Genomic DNA, 13,691 nt, shown 5'->3' on the forward strand with positions numbered 1-13,691 from the left:
AAGAATCTAAATAAAGGGCGGATATATCTATTTGTGTAATTGATCCACTTGGCTACATAAGTAAAACTAACACAACTTTGTAAATCAACTATACTCCAATAAAAAAAATTTTAAGGCCACAAATATTATTTTAAATAAAAAAGACACCTAACGAACTCCCTGCAGTTCACATCTAGCTAGCCTGGCATGTTTGTAAAGCTCCTTCTCCCGTTCGGCCCTGGCTGAAGTGGCCTTGGTGGACCGAGGGACTGGGTTGGGCGAACTGGAACCCCAAGAAGGGCCTGGACCGGGAGAAGCGTGAGGACACGGCCAGGAAGCGCCGCCCAGCCAGTGCCCCGAGCCTGGCGCCCCTGGGGCGGCCCCCAAGGCAGGGACCGAGGGGGCAACGGGGCCCCTCCCGGGATCACCTGCGCGCGATGGGGCGGGCCGGGGGCGGGATCCCGGGGCAGCCGGAGCCCGGGCTGCTTCTGCGGCGCTGGCGGGAGGCGGAGCGGGGCGGCGGCCGGTGCGCGGGGCTCCCCCGAACAGGTAGGAGGAGCGGGAAGTGGGGGACCCCGAGTCTCCGGGGGCACGGGCGGTCCGGCTCGGGCGCGGCGGGTCACAGGCCACCTGCCGGCCTCGATCCTCGGAGGGGAGTCGGGAGAGGAAGGTCGAGGGGTCCCCAAGTCCCACCCACCCCCTCCCCTTCGTTGGAGGAAGTGCCTGGGGTCTGCTCCTGGAGGGCGGTGGGCTGTGGTCCGAGTGGAGAGGAAGGTCGGTTGTCTTTTTCGGGCTTTGGAAATGGGGACGGGGCACGCGTCGCAAGCTCGACCCTCGCGGAGAAGCCTGCCTTTGGGGCGTGTTAACCCGAGCATCTGGCAGGCGAGTCGTTTCCTTGTCCCACCTCCCTCACTAAGCCTTTGGCGGAGGGGCCGAGACTCCCTGGAAGAAAAGAGACCCGGCCAGCCAGGAGGTTGAAATGATTTTAAAGCACTCAGGACCTCTGTTGGCTTCATCTGTGAAATGGGCATCTGGAAGGGTCGGTCCTGTGCGGAAGCCCCTCTTGGAGGAGTATCTACAATGAAAACTCACAGCTAGGAGGAAGAACCCAGGGTTCTAGTTCAGATCAGCCAACTCAGCAGCTCTGGAGAAAGGAGGCGGGACACGTTCTGTGGTCTGGGTACCTGTCAGGAGGAGGACATGGGTGTGTCATATACTAGGCGGGCTTCCAAGAATCTAGGAATCCCTCTAGTCTGGGAGGAGAGTTGGGAAGTTTCCTTGGAGGAAGTGGGATTAAGTGGCGCTAGTGGTGAAGAATCGGCCTGCCAGTGCAGGAGCTGCGGGAGACATAGGTTCAGTCGCTGCATGGGGAAGATCCCCTGAAGAAGACTGCCTGGGAAATCCCATAGATGGAGGAGCCTGGCAGGCTACAGTCCATGGGGTCACAAAGAGTCAGACACGACTGAGTAACGAAACAACAGCCATGAAGAAAGAAAGCATAGTGCTAAGAGCTTCTGCTTTGCAATCAGTCAGCCTGGGTGTTGGAATCCCTGCTCTGCCCCTTAAGTAAGGGTTAGTCGCTCAGTCGTGCCCTACTCTCTGTGACCCTATGGACTGCAGCCCACCAGGCTCCTCTGTCCATGAGATTTTCCAGGCAAGGATACTGGAGTGGGTTGCCAGTTCCTTCTCCAGGGGATCTTCCCAACCCAGGGATGGAACCCAGGTCTCCTGCACTGCAGGCAAAGTCTTTACCCACTGAGCTACAAGGGAGTCTTGGGCAGGACTTTGCATTTCTCTATTGTTTGCTTTACTCTGTAAACAAGGCAATTTCTTTGACAGATTGTCAGATCCTCATCTGACTATCTGACAAGTGCTTAGGACAAGGTCTGTATATTATAGGCACTCAGTAAAAATGAGCTGTTAATTTCCAGCAGACTGTAGATTCCTGGAGTCAGGGGCCCCGTCTCTTTGTTCACCATTATATGGTGCCCCATGGACAGAGGAGCCTGGCGGGCTCCAGTCCCTGGGGTCACAAAAGAGCCGGATACAACTTAGAGACTAAACAACAACAAAAACAGTAGGTCTCACCGCACATTTGTTGAATGAATGAACGATAAGTGAGTATGTAGTACCACAGTTGGCGTGTGGCAAGTAGTTAATAAATAGTGAATTTAGAGATGGCCAGGCCCTAACAGATGGGTATGGATAGGAGACGGTGGTCTAGGTGGATGGAGCAGTGTAACAGATTAAGATAAGCCCAAAGCAACAGATTTGGGGCACCCCTTCTTGAGAGGGGCAAGGGAGTAACATGATAAGCTCAGCCAGAGCGCAGAGTAGGGGAAGGCACACAGAATGCCGGAATCCTGACCTGGTGGCCACATGGCAGTAGATGGAGCAGCTGGAACTCTACGTAGGTCAGGTGCCTTTCTCACATCCTCTAAGTGTCCATCCCCAAGTTGCAGGGGTCAGGGGTGCCAAGAGACAGCAAAGGACAGCGGGTGCCTGATGAGAACGGAAGAGGAAGCGGGAAAGGGGCTCCCGTGGCCCCTTCATGGCAGTGGGACCTTTCTCACCTGGTCCTGCCGTGTCCTGGCTGCTGGTGAGATAGCTGAAGGGGGCCGTGTGGGGCCAGGAGGGCCGACCCCGCCCCGGGTGTGCGTGCTGAGCCAAGCTCATGGGGAGCTGGGCTAGGGGATCATGCTGGGTCTCTGGGGAAATCTGCTCTGTGGGGAAAAGCTTATCCCCACAGCTTATCCCCACAGTCCTTTGTCTTCTCCTGTGGACCATGGCCACTGCTGCCTCAGGCCGGGAGGGAGCTGTGTCCTCGAGGTGGAACCACTCTTAGCCAAGTGAGGAGCCTACAGCCTGTCCTACGTCCTGGCAGGCAGCCTGTTGAGGGTTCCATCTCCCTGCGGTGACTAGGAAAGCAGAGATCTGAACTGGAGGTGAGAGATTTGGGCAAACACATCAAGAGGACATGGGAAGCACTGTATCTCTCTCAAGAGCCAAGTTCAAAACATTTCCTCTTAGCACTTTCCATAATTGCTCATAATCGTTGGATATCTGTGTTTCCCACTGACTTGTAAACTCAGGGAGTAAGCCTGCCGCCTTTCTCACCATATCCCTGCCTACAACAGTGCTCCTGCACACAGCAGGCATTCAGTGAATGTCTGTGGAATGCATGAACCCAGGCTGAGGACTGGGGCTCTTGGCTTTGAGAGGAGAGCTTTGATTTTCCAGAGAGAGCATCTCTTTACAGAAGTGATGTAGACACCCCAAATTCTCCCCTCCTAACCACCTCCCCACCGCCACCCTCATCTCCCATCCAATCCCCACCCTCTACCTTGAAAGGCGTGTCCCCCATCACATCTTCTGAGCCTCTGCCTTCTCTCCTGCCACCATCAGGGTCTTTTCTCAGGGAAGAATCCCCTGCTGGTAGAATTTACACCTGAGGGACAGGCCTGGACACTGTGCTGCTTCTCCCAGCCGGATAGTCAGCCCTCTAAAGACCCCCTAGGCTCTGAGAGGAGGAAAGCAACATCCAGTCTGATCCCTATCCTGCTGGATCACAGGGTATAGGAGCTACAGTTCAATTCAGTTCAGTAGCTCTGTCATGTCTGTCTCTTTGTGACCCCATGGACTGCAGCATGCCAGGCCTCCCTGTCCATCACCAACTCCCGGAGTTCACTCAAACTCATGTCCATTGAGTCAGTGATGCCATCCAACCATCTCATCCTCTGTCATCCCCTACTCCTCCCACCTTCCATCTTTCCAAGCATCAGGGCCTTTTCAAATGAGTCAGTTCTTCACATTAGGTGGCCAAAGTATTGGAGTTTCAGCTTCAGCATCAGTCCTTCTGATGAATATTCAGGACTAATTTCCTTTAGGTTGGACTGGTTGGATCTCCTTGCAGTCCAAGGGACTCTCAAGAGTCTTCTCCAATCAGCTCAGTTCAGTTCAGTCGGTTAGTCGTGTCCAACTCTTTTTGACCCCATGAACTGCAGCACACCAGGCCTCCCTGTCCATCACCAATTCCCAGAGTTCACTCAGACTTACATCCATCAAGTTGGTGATGCCATCCAGCCATCTCATCCTCTGTTGTCCCCTTCTCCTTCTGCCCCCAATCCCTCCCAGCATCAGAGTCTTTTCCAATGAGTCAACTCTTCGCATGAGGTGGCCAAAGTACTGGAGTTTCAGCTTTAGCTTCATTCCTTCCAAAGAAATCCCAGGGCTGATCTCCTCTAGGATGGACTGGTTGGATCTCCTTGCAGTCCAAGGGACTCTCAAGAGTCTTCTCCAACACCACAGTTCAAAAGCATCAATTCTTCAGTGCTCAGCTTTCTTCACAGTCCAACTCTCACATCCATACATGACTACTGGAAAAACCATAGCCTTGACTAGACAGACCTTTGTTGGTTATTGATATTTCTCCCAGCAATCTTGATTCCAGCTTGTGCTTTTTCCAGCCCAGCGTTTCTCATGATGTACTCTGCATAGAAGTTAAATAAGCAGGGTGACAATATACAGCCTTGATACACTCCTTTTCCTATTTGGAACCAGTCTGTTGTTCCATGTCCAGTTCTAACTGTTGCTTCTTGACCTGCATACAGATTTCTCAGGAGGCAGGTCAAGTGGTCTGGTATTCCCATCTCTTTCAGAATTTTCCACAGTTTGTTGTGATCCATGCAGTCAAAGGCTTTGGCATAGTCAATAAAGCAGAAATAGATGCTACAGGAACCCTTAAAGGTAATAGAGGGCTCCTTCAGGTGAGGAAACTGGAGTCCAGAAAGGATGAGATATACCCAGTGAAGAACTGTTAGGGGAGACTCAATTCTCCTTATCCGAGTGCTTTGTCACTACAGCGATCTGGGAGATTCTCTGGGAATATGAATACTACAACACTTCCCTTTACTTTCCAGTCTTCCAATAAAATAGAATGGAAGGTTAAAAAAGGAAAGGTAAAGTGGATTTTAAGTTGCCCAGTAAACCCTTTTAATTAAAAAGAAGGAAAAAAAAACCTCATATATATTGAAAATAAAGACCCCAAGTTATATATGTTCAATTTACTTTTTAAAAGATATGTGTTTGATATTGGAGAAAAATAATCCAAAGCAGGAATCTCTCTAACCTTGGCCAGGTATTGCTGGCCAAGCAGTGCCTGTGCTGGGGTGGACCCTGCAGGCTACCATGCCAGGGCCTCTGCAGGCAGCCCAGAATCAGTGGTGGGTTTGTTTGTCCTGGACCACCTCCAAGCACAGAGCACACTGCCCTATCGGTTTCTGCATCTCCATCCATCCGGCCTCCTGATGCAGTCACTGGTGTCTGGGTTTCTGATATCCCACTCTTTGCTTCGGGATCTGGCAGGGTGGATCCTGCTTTGTCTTTTTTCAAAGGAGTTCCTTATCAGGACGATAGGTCCTCCATGGGCAGGAGGAGGCAGGAAGGGAGAAAGGGGACCAAGCCAAGGCCAGAGCCTGCCAGTCAGCAAGTCTCCGTGGATTCCTCAGCAGGGCTGGGTGTCAGTACAGTTGAGGGGTAGGACCAGAGCATGGCAGCTGGGCTGGAACCTCTCCTGTGGTTTGAAGCTCCCGGGGCTGGTGGCTGTAGTTTGGCCTAAGGAAGGAAAAGGGGGTGTGCCGATCTCTAAAGACAGAAGAAGCCTGTTCTTCAGCCAGCTTCCAGGCCTGTGGTGAGGAGCCTCCTGCCTGGGCCGGACACTCCTGAGCAGTTGGGGCCCTCAGCAGGGCTGCCAGGTCCTATGGTACCCAGTGGGTGGCTCGAGGAGGTGGAGGGGGCAGGGTTGGAAGCTCCTGGCATGTCAGGGGTCCGTGCAGACCCTGGATGGCCAGGGCAGCCTCAGCCAGCAGGGAGGATGGGGCGCAGAGCAGGGAGGGAGGCCTCGGTTTTTGAGCTGTGGGATTTTGTTCAAGCCACATCACCTCCCTGAGCCTCGGTTTCCCAATTTATTAAAGGGGATGCTATCCAAGGCCCTTAACTTATAAAGATGAGTTTCCCTTCCCCTTCAGAGAAGCTTGTGTCTTGGTACCTACTGAGTCAGCTGTTCGGGCCAACGAGCATCAGGGTGTTTCAGTTCTTCCACAGTTCACTCATCATTCATTCATTCACACAGTCACTCACTCATTCGTCAAGACTAACACCTGCCTCTGGCCTGTGCTGAAAGTTCAGGGAGACCTCGTTTTCCTGCTGTGTGTCTAGTTTCTTGCAGAGCCCCCAGCACATGGGGTCTGGCCTTCCGCAGCTTCCATCTGTTCCTCCACCAGGGATCATCTCTTTCAGTCTGCTGTGCAATAAAAAGCAATAGTGTGGGGCTTCCCTGGCGGTCCAGTGGTTAAGTCACTGTGCTTCCAATGCAGGGGGCGTGGGTTTGATCCCTGGTTGGGGAACTAAGTTCCCACATGTCCCGTGGCACAGCCAAAAAAAATTAACCCTACGAGGACTTCCCTGGTGGTTCACAAGTGGTTAAGACTCCACTCTCCCAATGCAGGGGGCATGGGTTTGATCCTTGGTTGGGGAACTAAGATCCCACATGCTGCACTGCATGGCGGAAAAATAAATTAAATGAATAAAAAATTAAAAATGCAGTTGTGTAACTTGTTCCCTCAGCTGCTATCCCTGATCCCCTAACGCTCCTTCAGATATTCCTAAGGTTTTAGCCTTCAGGTCTCAGAGAGAGATAAATGGTCAGTGGTTAATTCCTGCTTGCTGAGGGTTTGCTGGGGCCCACACAGCACTAAATGCGCCACATGCCTCCGTCCCTTTCCCACCCACAGCAGCCCAGGAAGTGAGTGGTTTTCCCTCGCTCGCTGCCGAGGTTCCCAGAGGGCTGGCGGTCACAGAGCTCACCCGGGATGCCATTTTGCCTTGGTGGGCCCCTTGCTCCATAAAAAACATTCAGTTATATTAATAACTGTATTGGTACATTAAAACATTTTCTTCATCCTAAAAGTTCCTGTTTTCTTCTGATTTTGAAAGAAATAAGAAACATTTTTATGTTTCCCAAAAGTCTTGTGAGCCCTGGGCACTTGGTCTCCTGGGTCCTGGAGAGATGCAGACCCTGAGGCTAGGCAGAAGCTAGGCTGAGATTCCAGGAAGTCCTAACCTCCTCCCTGTACTGCCCTTCAGCAATTAAGAAAAAAAAAAAAGAACAGGCAAGAAACTGCAGAAAAGGGACTAGTTATCCAAACTCCTAATGCCTGTGGTGGTGTTAGTAGTTCTTTCTGGAAAATGTCACTTGGTTTATTTCCTCACCTCCCTCCCAACTCCTACCCCCTTTCTCACTATTTCTTGACCAAAACTTTTCCAAGAGCCAAGTCCAGTCTGTCCTCTTTTGTGGAAACTGTAGGTGCCCTACGTTGGTCTTCTCTCCAGTCTCAGACCTTAACGGTAACTGGTTTGCCCAGAGGACAAAAGAGGATTTATTTATTGTACAGAAGCAGCTCCATGTTCCTACCTAATCCCCAGAAACGATGTCATTGGTCATAGTAATAATAACAACAGCGATTCATATTTTTGAGAGCTCTCAGGGTGCTCGGCATTTGCTAATCATTTGTAATCACTTGGCATGAATTGTCTCCTGAAAACCTAACCCTATGGGAGAGTAGGGGGAAAATTGAGATATCTTGTCCGTCCTCCAGAAGAAAAGGTGGCAGAATGTGAATCTAGAATCAAGGTTGACAAATTTAGTTGTCTTTAAGCATGAGGTATGTCAATTAAAGAAAAGCAAGATGATATTTTTTTCATCTCCATTTTGCAGATGAAGAAACTGAGGCTTAGAAAGACTAAGTGAGATGCTCGAAAGGCAGGACCAGGATGGGGACCTTAGTAGGGAACTAGGCTGAGTCTGTTAGTCTGCTATCAGAGCGTGAACCCCGCGAGGGCAGGGACCGTATCCCACGGTCTCCCCCATCATCTGGCACAGTGCCGTGGTACACACACTTACAGTGTGGAATGAGTGACTGATGTCTGCACTGTTCTCTAAAGACACTTACCCGCTTTGGGTCCCTGCTCCTTGTCTTGGGACAGTCACTGCCTCCTGTCCCTGTAGTGCAGAAGTTGGCAGCTACAGCCCTGGGGGAGTCTGCTGTTGTTTTAGTCACTAAGGCATGTCCAACTGTTTTGTCACCCCATGGACTGCAACCCACCAGGCTCCTCTGTCCATTGGGTTTCCCAGGCAAGAATGCTGGAGTGGGTTGCTATTTCCTTCTCCAGGGGATCTTCTTGACCCAGGGATCGAATCTGAGTCTCCTGCATTGGCAGGAAAGTTCTTTACCACTGAGTCACCACGGAAGCCCCTGGAGCAGCTCAAAGCCCTGCTGAGATGAGGAATCAGTCAAAACAGACCAAGGCTCAGGTATTCATTTGCCCATCAATGCCCTTCCAACCCCAGCCCCCACCCTAGTCTGTAGAATCCTTCCGAAGGAGTTGACCTCCTGCCAAGGCTGCTGCTCCTTGGAACTCAGAGATGAAGCCTGGCAGACACACAGGCAGCGTGCCAACCAGAAGAGAGTGGCTGAAGGAGTCTGTGTCTCTCTGCCCCCGGGCTCATTTTTTCTTTTCCAAGTGCCTCTGGCTCTTCCGCAGGGCATATTACTGGGCTGAGAGCAAGTATCCCCAGGGGAACCTGAATTCACTCACCAAAATAATTAGATGCCTAAGAAGTACAACTGTTATAAGAGACAGTAAATCAAGCAGCATATGTCATCTGAAGCAGAACGATTGAAGTAGATGGACCAAGATTTTGAAGTAAAGCATGATAATTTTATTATCTTTATTAAAAAGACAAGGGAAGACCTTTGTAGAATAATACAAGGACAAGTCATAGGAGACAACCAAAGCACAAGATTAGCTATGAAACTTCCAGTTTTTGTTGGTTAACTGCTAAGGGGTGTCCCACTCTTTTGCTACCCCATGGACTGCAGCCCCCCGGGGTCCTCTGTCAATGGGATTTTCTAGGCAAGAAGACTGGAATGGGTTGCCATTTCCTCCTCCAGGGGATCTTCCTGACCCAGGGATCAAACTGTGATGCCTGCTTGGCAGGCGGATTCTTTGCCCCTGTGCCACCAGGGAAGCCCATGGAAGATATACTACTTAAAATAAAGGACACACCTGGCAGAAGTCCTCGCCTCCCCTCTACTTAGCCTCAGGTCTAAGCACCACAGAGGAAAGCACTCTGTTCTCACGTTCCGTAAACAGAACAGAGCTCTGCAATCCAGCCGGACCCTGTGCCCCAGCGACGAAAGAGACATTGCTGTCTCTCAGCCTGTTCCTTTCTCCACTTCTTCATTCAGAAATGCTTCACATTGCCTCATTATACGTTTTGGGCCAATATGGCTGTCAAATTAACTCTGAATCAGGTTCTGGCACAAAAGAAAAAAAAAACAAATTTGTAGTGAAAAAAAAAAATAAAGGACACAATAGATGGTTAAAATATCAGGTTGGATACAATTGAATTAACATTTCCCAGCTGGTGCTAGTGGTAAAGAGCCTGCCTGCCAATGCAGGAGACATAAGAGACACACGTGGGTTAGATCCCTGGGTCAGGAAGATCCCCTGGAGGAGGGCATGGCAATCCATGCCAGTATTCCCCTAGAGAATCCCATGGACAGAGAATCCTGGCCAGGCTATGGTCCATAGGGTCACAAAGAGTCAGACACAACTGAATTGACTTAGCATGCATGCATTCAGTAAAGAGGAAAATCAGATTGAGAACTGTCCCAGAAGGAAGCAGGAAAAAATAAAAAGATAACAAATGAAAAAGAAAATCAAAGAGAGACGGAGAGTAAAAGTAGGTGTCCTGAAAGGAGAGAAGACAAAAAATGCAGAATAAGGAAGAACTGAAGAAATAATGGAGATTAAATGTTCCAGGATTAAAGGAAAATGAATGAAATCAGACTGAAAGGACTCATGGAGTCGCCAACAGCAGAAAAATCCACACAAAATATCGTGATAAAATTGAAAATCTGAAAGACAAAGAGGAAGGGCAGAGAGAAATAGCCTCCCTTACAAAGCGCCAAGATTTAGACTGATGTTATACATCTCAATAACAACACTTGATCAAGGAAGTCAAAGAATAATGTTATTATAAGAATTGAAAGAAGACAGCCCTTTCAATCCAGAATTTTAAAGGCAGCCAAATCGTCATTCAAACATGAGGTCATACTAAAAATATTCTTAGACAAATAAAGCCTTAGAAGGTGGAACACACAAAGACCCACATTGAAAATACTCTGAAGGAACTACTTAAATAATAAAAGAAACAAACCCAGGAGCTGCTGCAGGAGCTGTCGGAAGTCAGGGGTCAATGCAAGAAACAGAAATAGAAATCAGCATTTTTGGTAGGAAGGGATTTTATGCACCCGATTCTTTTAAAATATTGGAAAGGCCGGAGGCTTCCAAAACACTGCAGACTGGAGAGCTCTGGCACCTGCCATAGTCAGGAAGGCGAAGGAATCATGAAGCTTCGTGGAACTACTGAATTTAAGGATACATGACCACGGTCATGTGATCCAGGGATCCAGACGCTGGTCTGCTGTAACTACCTGGATTCTGAATCTCAGAGTCTGGCTACAACACTCACTCCATCTTTTTAAACAGAAGACCTGCCTTGGGACCAGACAATTTGGGAGGTAACACTGTCCAGCTAGAATGACATTGATCTGTTTCATCTAATTTATTTTGTTGCTTTCTATTGATGGCAAGTTTTCCATTTTCAGAAATAATAAAACATTTCTGTTTACAGGTTATTTTTTAATGTTTTAAAAGAAAAGTCGGTCCAGGGATCTCAAGCCATCATAATTGGTGCAAACAATTATTATAAGTAGTCAGAGGTGGAAGAGGTGTCCTGGGGAGGAGAAGACAGTCGGGTGTCATGACCAAGGAAGGTTTAGATTGGGGTAGCATTGGGAAGATGGCACTGGAGGAAAGGCCAATGTGCTGATTGTCTGTCCCTGTGTAACCAGCTGCTCCAAGACTTAGTGGCCTGATAGCTCTAAGGTTGAGCGGACTCAGTGGAGAGGTCCTCACTTGGGGTCTGACACGTGGTTTCTGCCTGACATTCACGTCTCAAGGCTCAGCTGGTCTGGGTGTCTATGGTGGCTCACTCACGTGGCGGCTTAGTGACATGTGGCTGTCAGTTGAGGGCACAGCTGGGGCTGTCAACTAGCACATCTACCCATGGCCTCTGCACAAGCCTGGGGCTTCTCAGAGCATGTCAGCTGGGTTCCAAGAAGGAGCGAGCATTTTTAGAGGCAGGAAGCAGAAGCCTCCCTGAAGGGCTTTAACCCCAACAGCCAGTATCACTTCTGCCATATCCTAGGGGTCCCAGCAGTCATGGGGCCCACCTAGATTCAAGGGAGTAGAGAAACAGACTCCATCTCTTCAGTGGGGAGATAACTGTGCAGCTAGTAATAGCTTCCCAGTGTGGGAGGCACAGGTGAGGCATGGGTGAGTTTAGGGAGACAGGAAGTCACTCATTCCTGCCTAGGGTTGGGAAGAATGGGAGGAGACAGGTGCTGGTGGATAAAACTGGAAAAGGTTCATGGAAGACTTTGGTTGATAAGACAGAGAATGATGGTTTTATTCTGTGACCAGACAGAAGTAGATGGATGGTACTGGAATAAAAGAGAGACACCATGCAGAAGGCCAAGGTCTCAGCAATTTTTTCTCCAACAAAGGATCCCTAGGGGAGACAGTAGTAGCTTCTGTTTCTTTACAGTAGAATATCCCAGCAGCATGAAGGAGTGGAAAATACACACACACACACACACACACTGCCCTCAAGCCACTAAGCACTTGTTAGACAATTATTGTATGGCAAGTGCATGGCCGGACCAGGCACTGTGGAAAGAAGTCTATGATTCAGAAACCACTGGGCTGTCCTGCAAATTCTGGCATTTCTACATTCATTCTATAGCTTCTAGTTCTCCTCTTGGACTCTTCATTGCCCCTAGATCCTTTGCAAGGACAATGAAAAAGCAAAAAGATAGGACACTGAAAGATGAACTCTCCAGGTGGGTAGGTGCCCAATATACTAACACCCGGTTGAGGATATGACTGGTGATACAAGTAAAGTCTGATGCTGTAAAGAGCAATATTGCATAGAAATCTGGAATGCTAGGTCCATGAATCAAGGCAAATTGGAAGTGGTCAAACAGGAGATGGCAAGAGTGAACATCAACATTTTAGGAATCAGTGAACTAAAATGGACTGGAATGGGTGAATTTAATTCAGATAACCATTATATCTACTACTGTGGGCAGGAATTCCTTAGAAGAAATGGAGTAGCCCTCATAGTCAACGTAAGAGTCTGAAATGCAGTACTTGGATGCAATCTCAAAAATGACAGAATGATGTCTGTTCATTTCCAAGGCAAACCATTCAATATCACAGTCATCCAAGTCTATGCCCCAACCAGTAACGCTGAAGAAGCTGAAGTTGAATGGTTCTATGAAGACTACAAGACCTTCTAGAACTAACACCCAAAAAAGATGTCCTTTTCATTATAGGGAACTGGAATGCATTATAGGGAACTGGGAGAAGGCAATGGCATCCCACTCCAGTACTCTTGCCTGGAAAATCCCATGGACGGAGGAGCCTGGTAGGCTGCAGTCCATGGGGTCGCTAAGAGTCGGACACGACTGAGCGACTTCACTTTCACTTTTCACTTTCATTGGAGGAGGAAATGGCAACCCACTCCAGTGTTCTTGCCTGGAGATGGCAGGGCCTGGTGGGCTGCCATCTATGGGGTCACACAGAGTCAGACATGACTGAAGTGACTTAGCAGCAGCAGCAGCAGAATGCAAAAGTAGGAAGTCAAGAGATACCTGGAGTAACAGGCAAATTTGGCTTTGGAGTACAAAACGAAGCAGGTCAAAGGCTAACAGAGTTTTGTCAAGAGAACACAATAGTCATAGTAAACACCCTCTTCCAACAACACAAGAGAAGACTCCACACATGGACGTCATCAGATAGTCAATACTGATTTCGGACTGATTATATTCTGTGCAGCCAAAGATGGAGAAGCTCTATACAGTCAGCAAAAACAAGACCGGGAGCTGACTGTGGCTCAGATCATGAACTCGTTATTGCCAAATTCAAACTTAAATTGAAGAAAGTAGGGAAAACCACTAGACCATTCAGGTATGACCTAAATCAAATCTCTTATGATTATACAATGGAAGTGACAAATAGATTCAAGGGATTAGATCTGATAGATAGAGTGCCTAAAGAACTATGGACAGAGGTTCGTGACATTGTACAGAAGACAGAGATCAACACCATCCTCAAGAAAAAGAAATGTAAAAAGGCAAAATGGTTGTCTGAGGAGGCCTTAGAAATAGCTGAGAAGAGAAGCGAAAGGCAAAGGACAAAAGGAAAGATACACCTATTTGAGTGCAGAGTTCCAGAGAATAGCAAGGAGAGATAAGAAAGCCTTCATCAGTGATCAGTGCAAAGAAATAGAGGAAAGCAATAGAATGGGAAAGACTAGAGATCTCTTCAAGAAAATTAGAGATATCAAGGGAACATTTCATGCAAAGATGGGCTCAATAAAGGATAGAAATGGTATGGACCTAACATAAGCAGAAGATATTAAGAAGAGGTGGAAAGAATACACAGAAGAACTGTACAAAAAAGACCTTCATGACCCAGATAATCATGATGGTGTGATCACTCACCTAGAGCCAGACATCCTG

At 48.6% G+C, this 13,691-nt stretch overlaps 1 protein-coding gene across 1 annotated transcript in view; it reads left to right on the forward strand.

The window, feature by feature from the left end:
• The first annotated feature begins 456 nt into the window (after nt 1-456).
• The window catches only part of NCMAP (noncompact myelin associated protein), a 50,564-nt gene continuing 37,329 nt past the window's right edge, over nt 457-13,691 (forward strand). The window contains exon 1 of the mRNA XM_010830062.1: nt 457-528. The gene's annotated coding sequence lies outside the window, so the exon portion shown is untranslated. The remainder of the gene's footprint in view (nt 529-13,691) is intronic.

Source organism: Bison bison, unplaced genomic scaffold (assembly GCF_000754665.1).
Source record: "Bison bison bison isolate TAMUID 2011002044 unplaced genomic scaffold, Bison_UMD1.0 scf7180017864516, whole genome shotgun sequence".
Classification (NCBI taxonomy): Eukaryota; Metazoa; Chordata; class Mammalia; order Artiodactyla; family Bovidae; genus Bison; species Bison bison.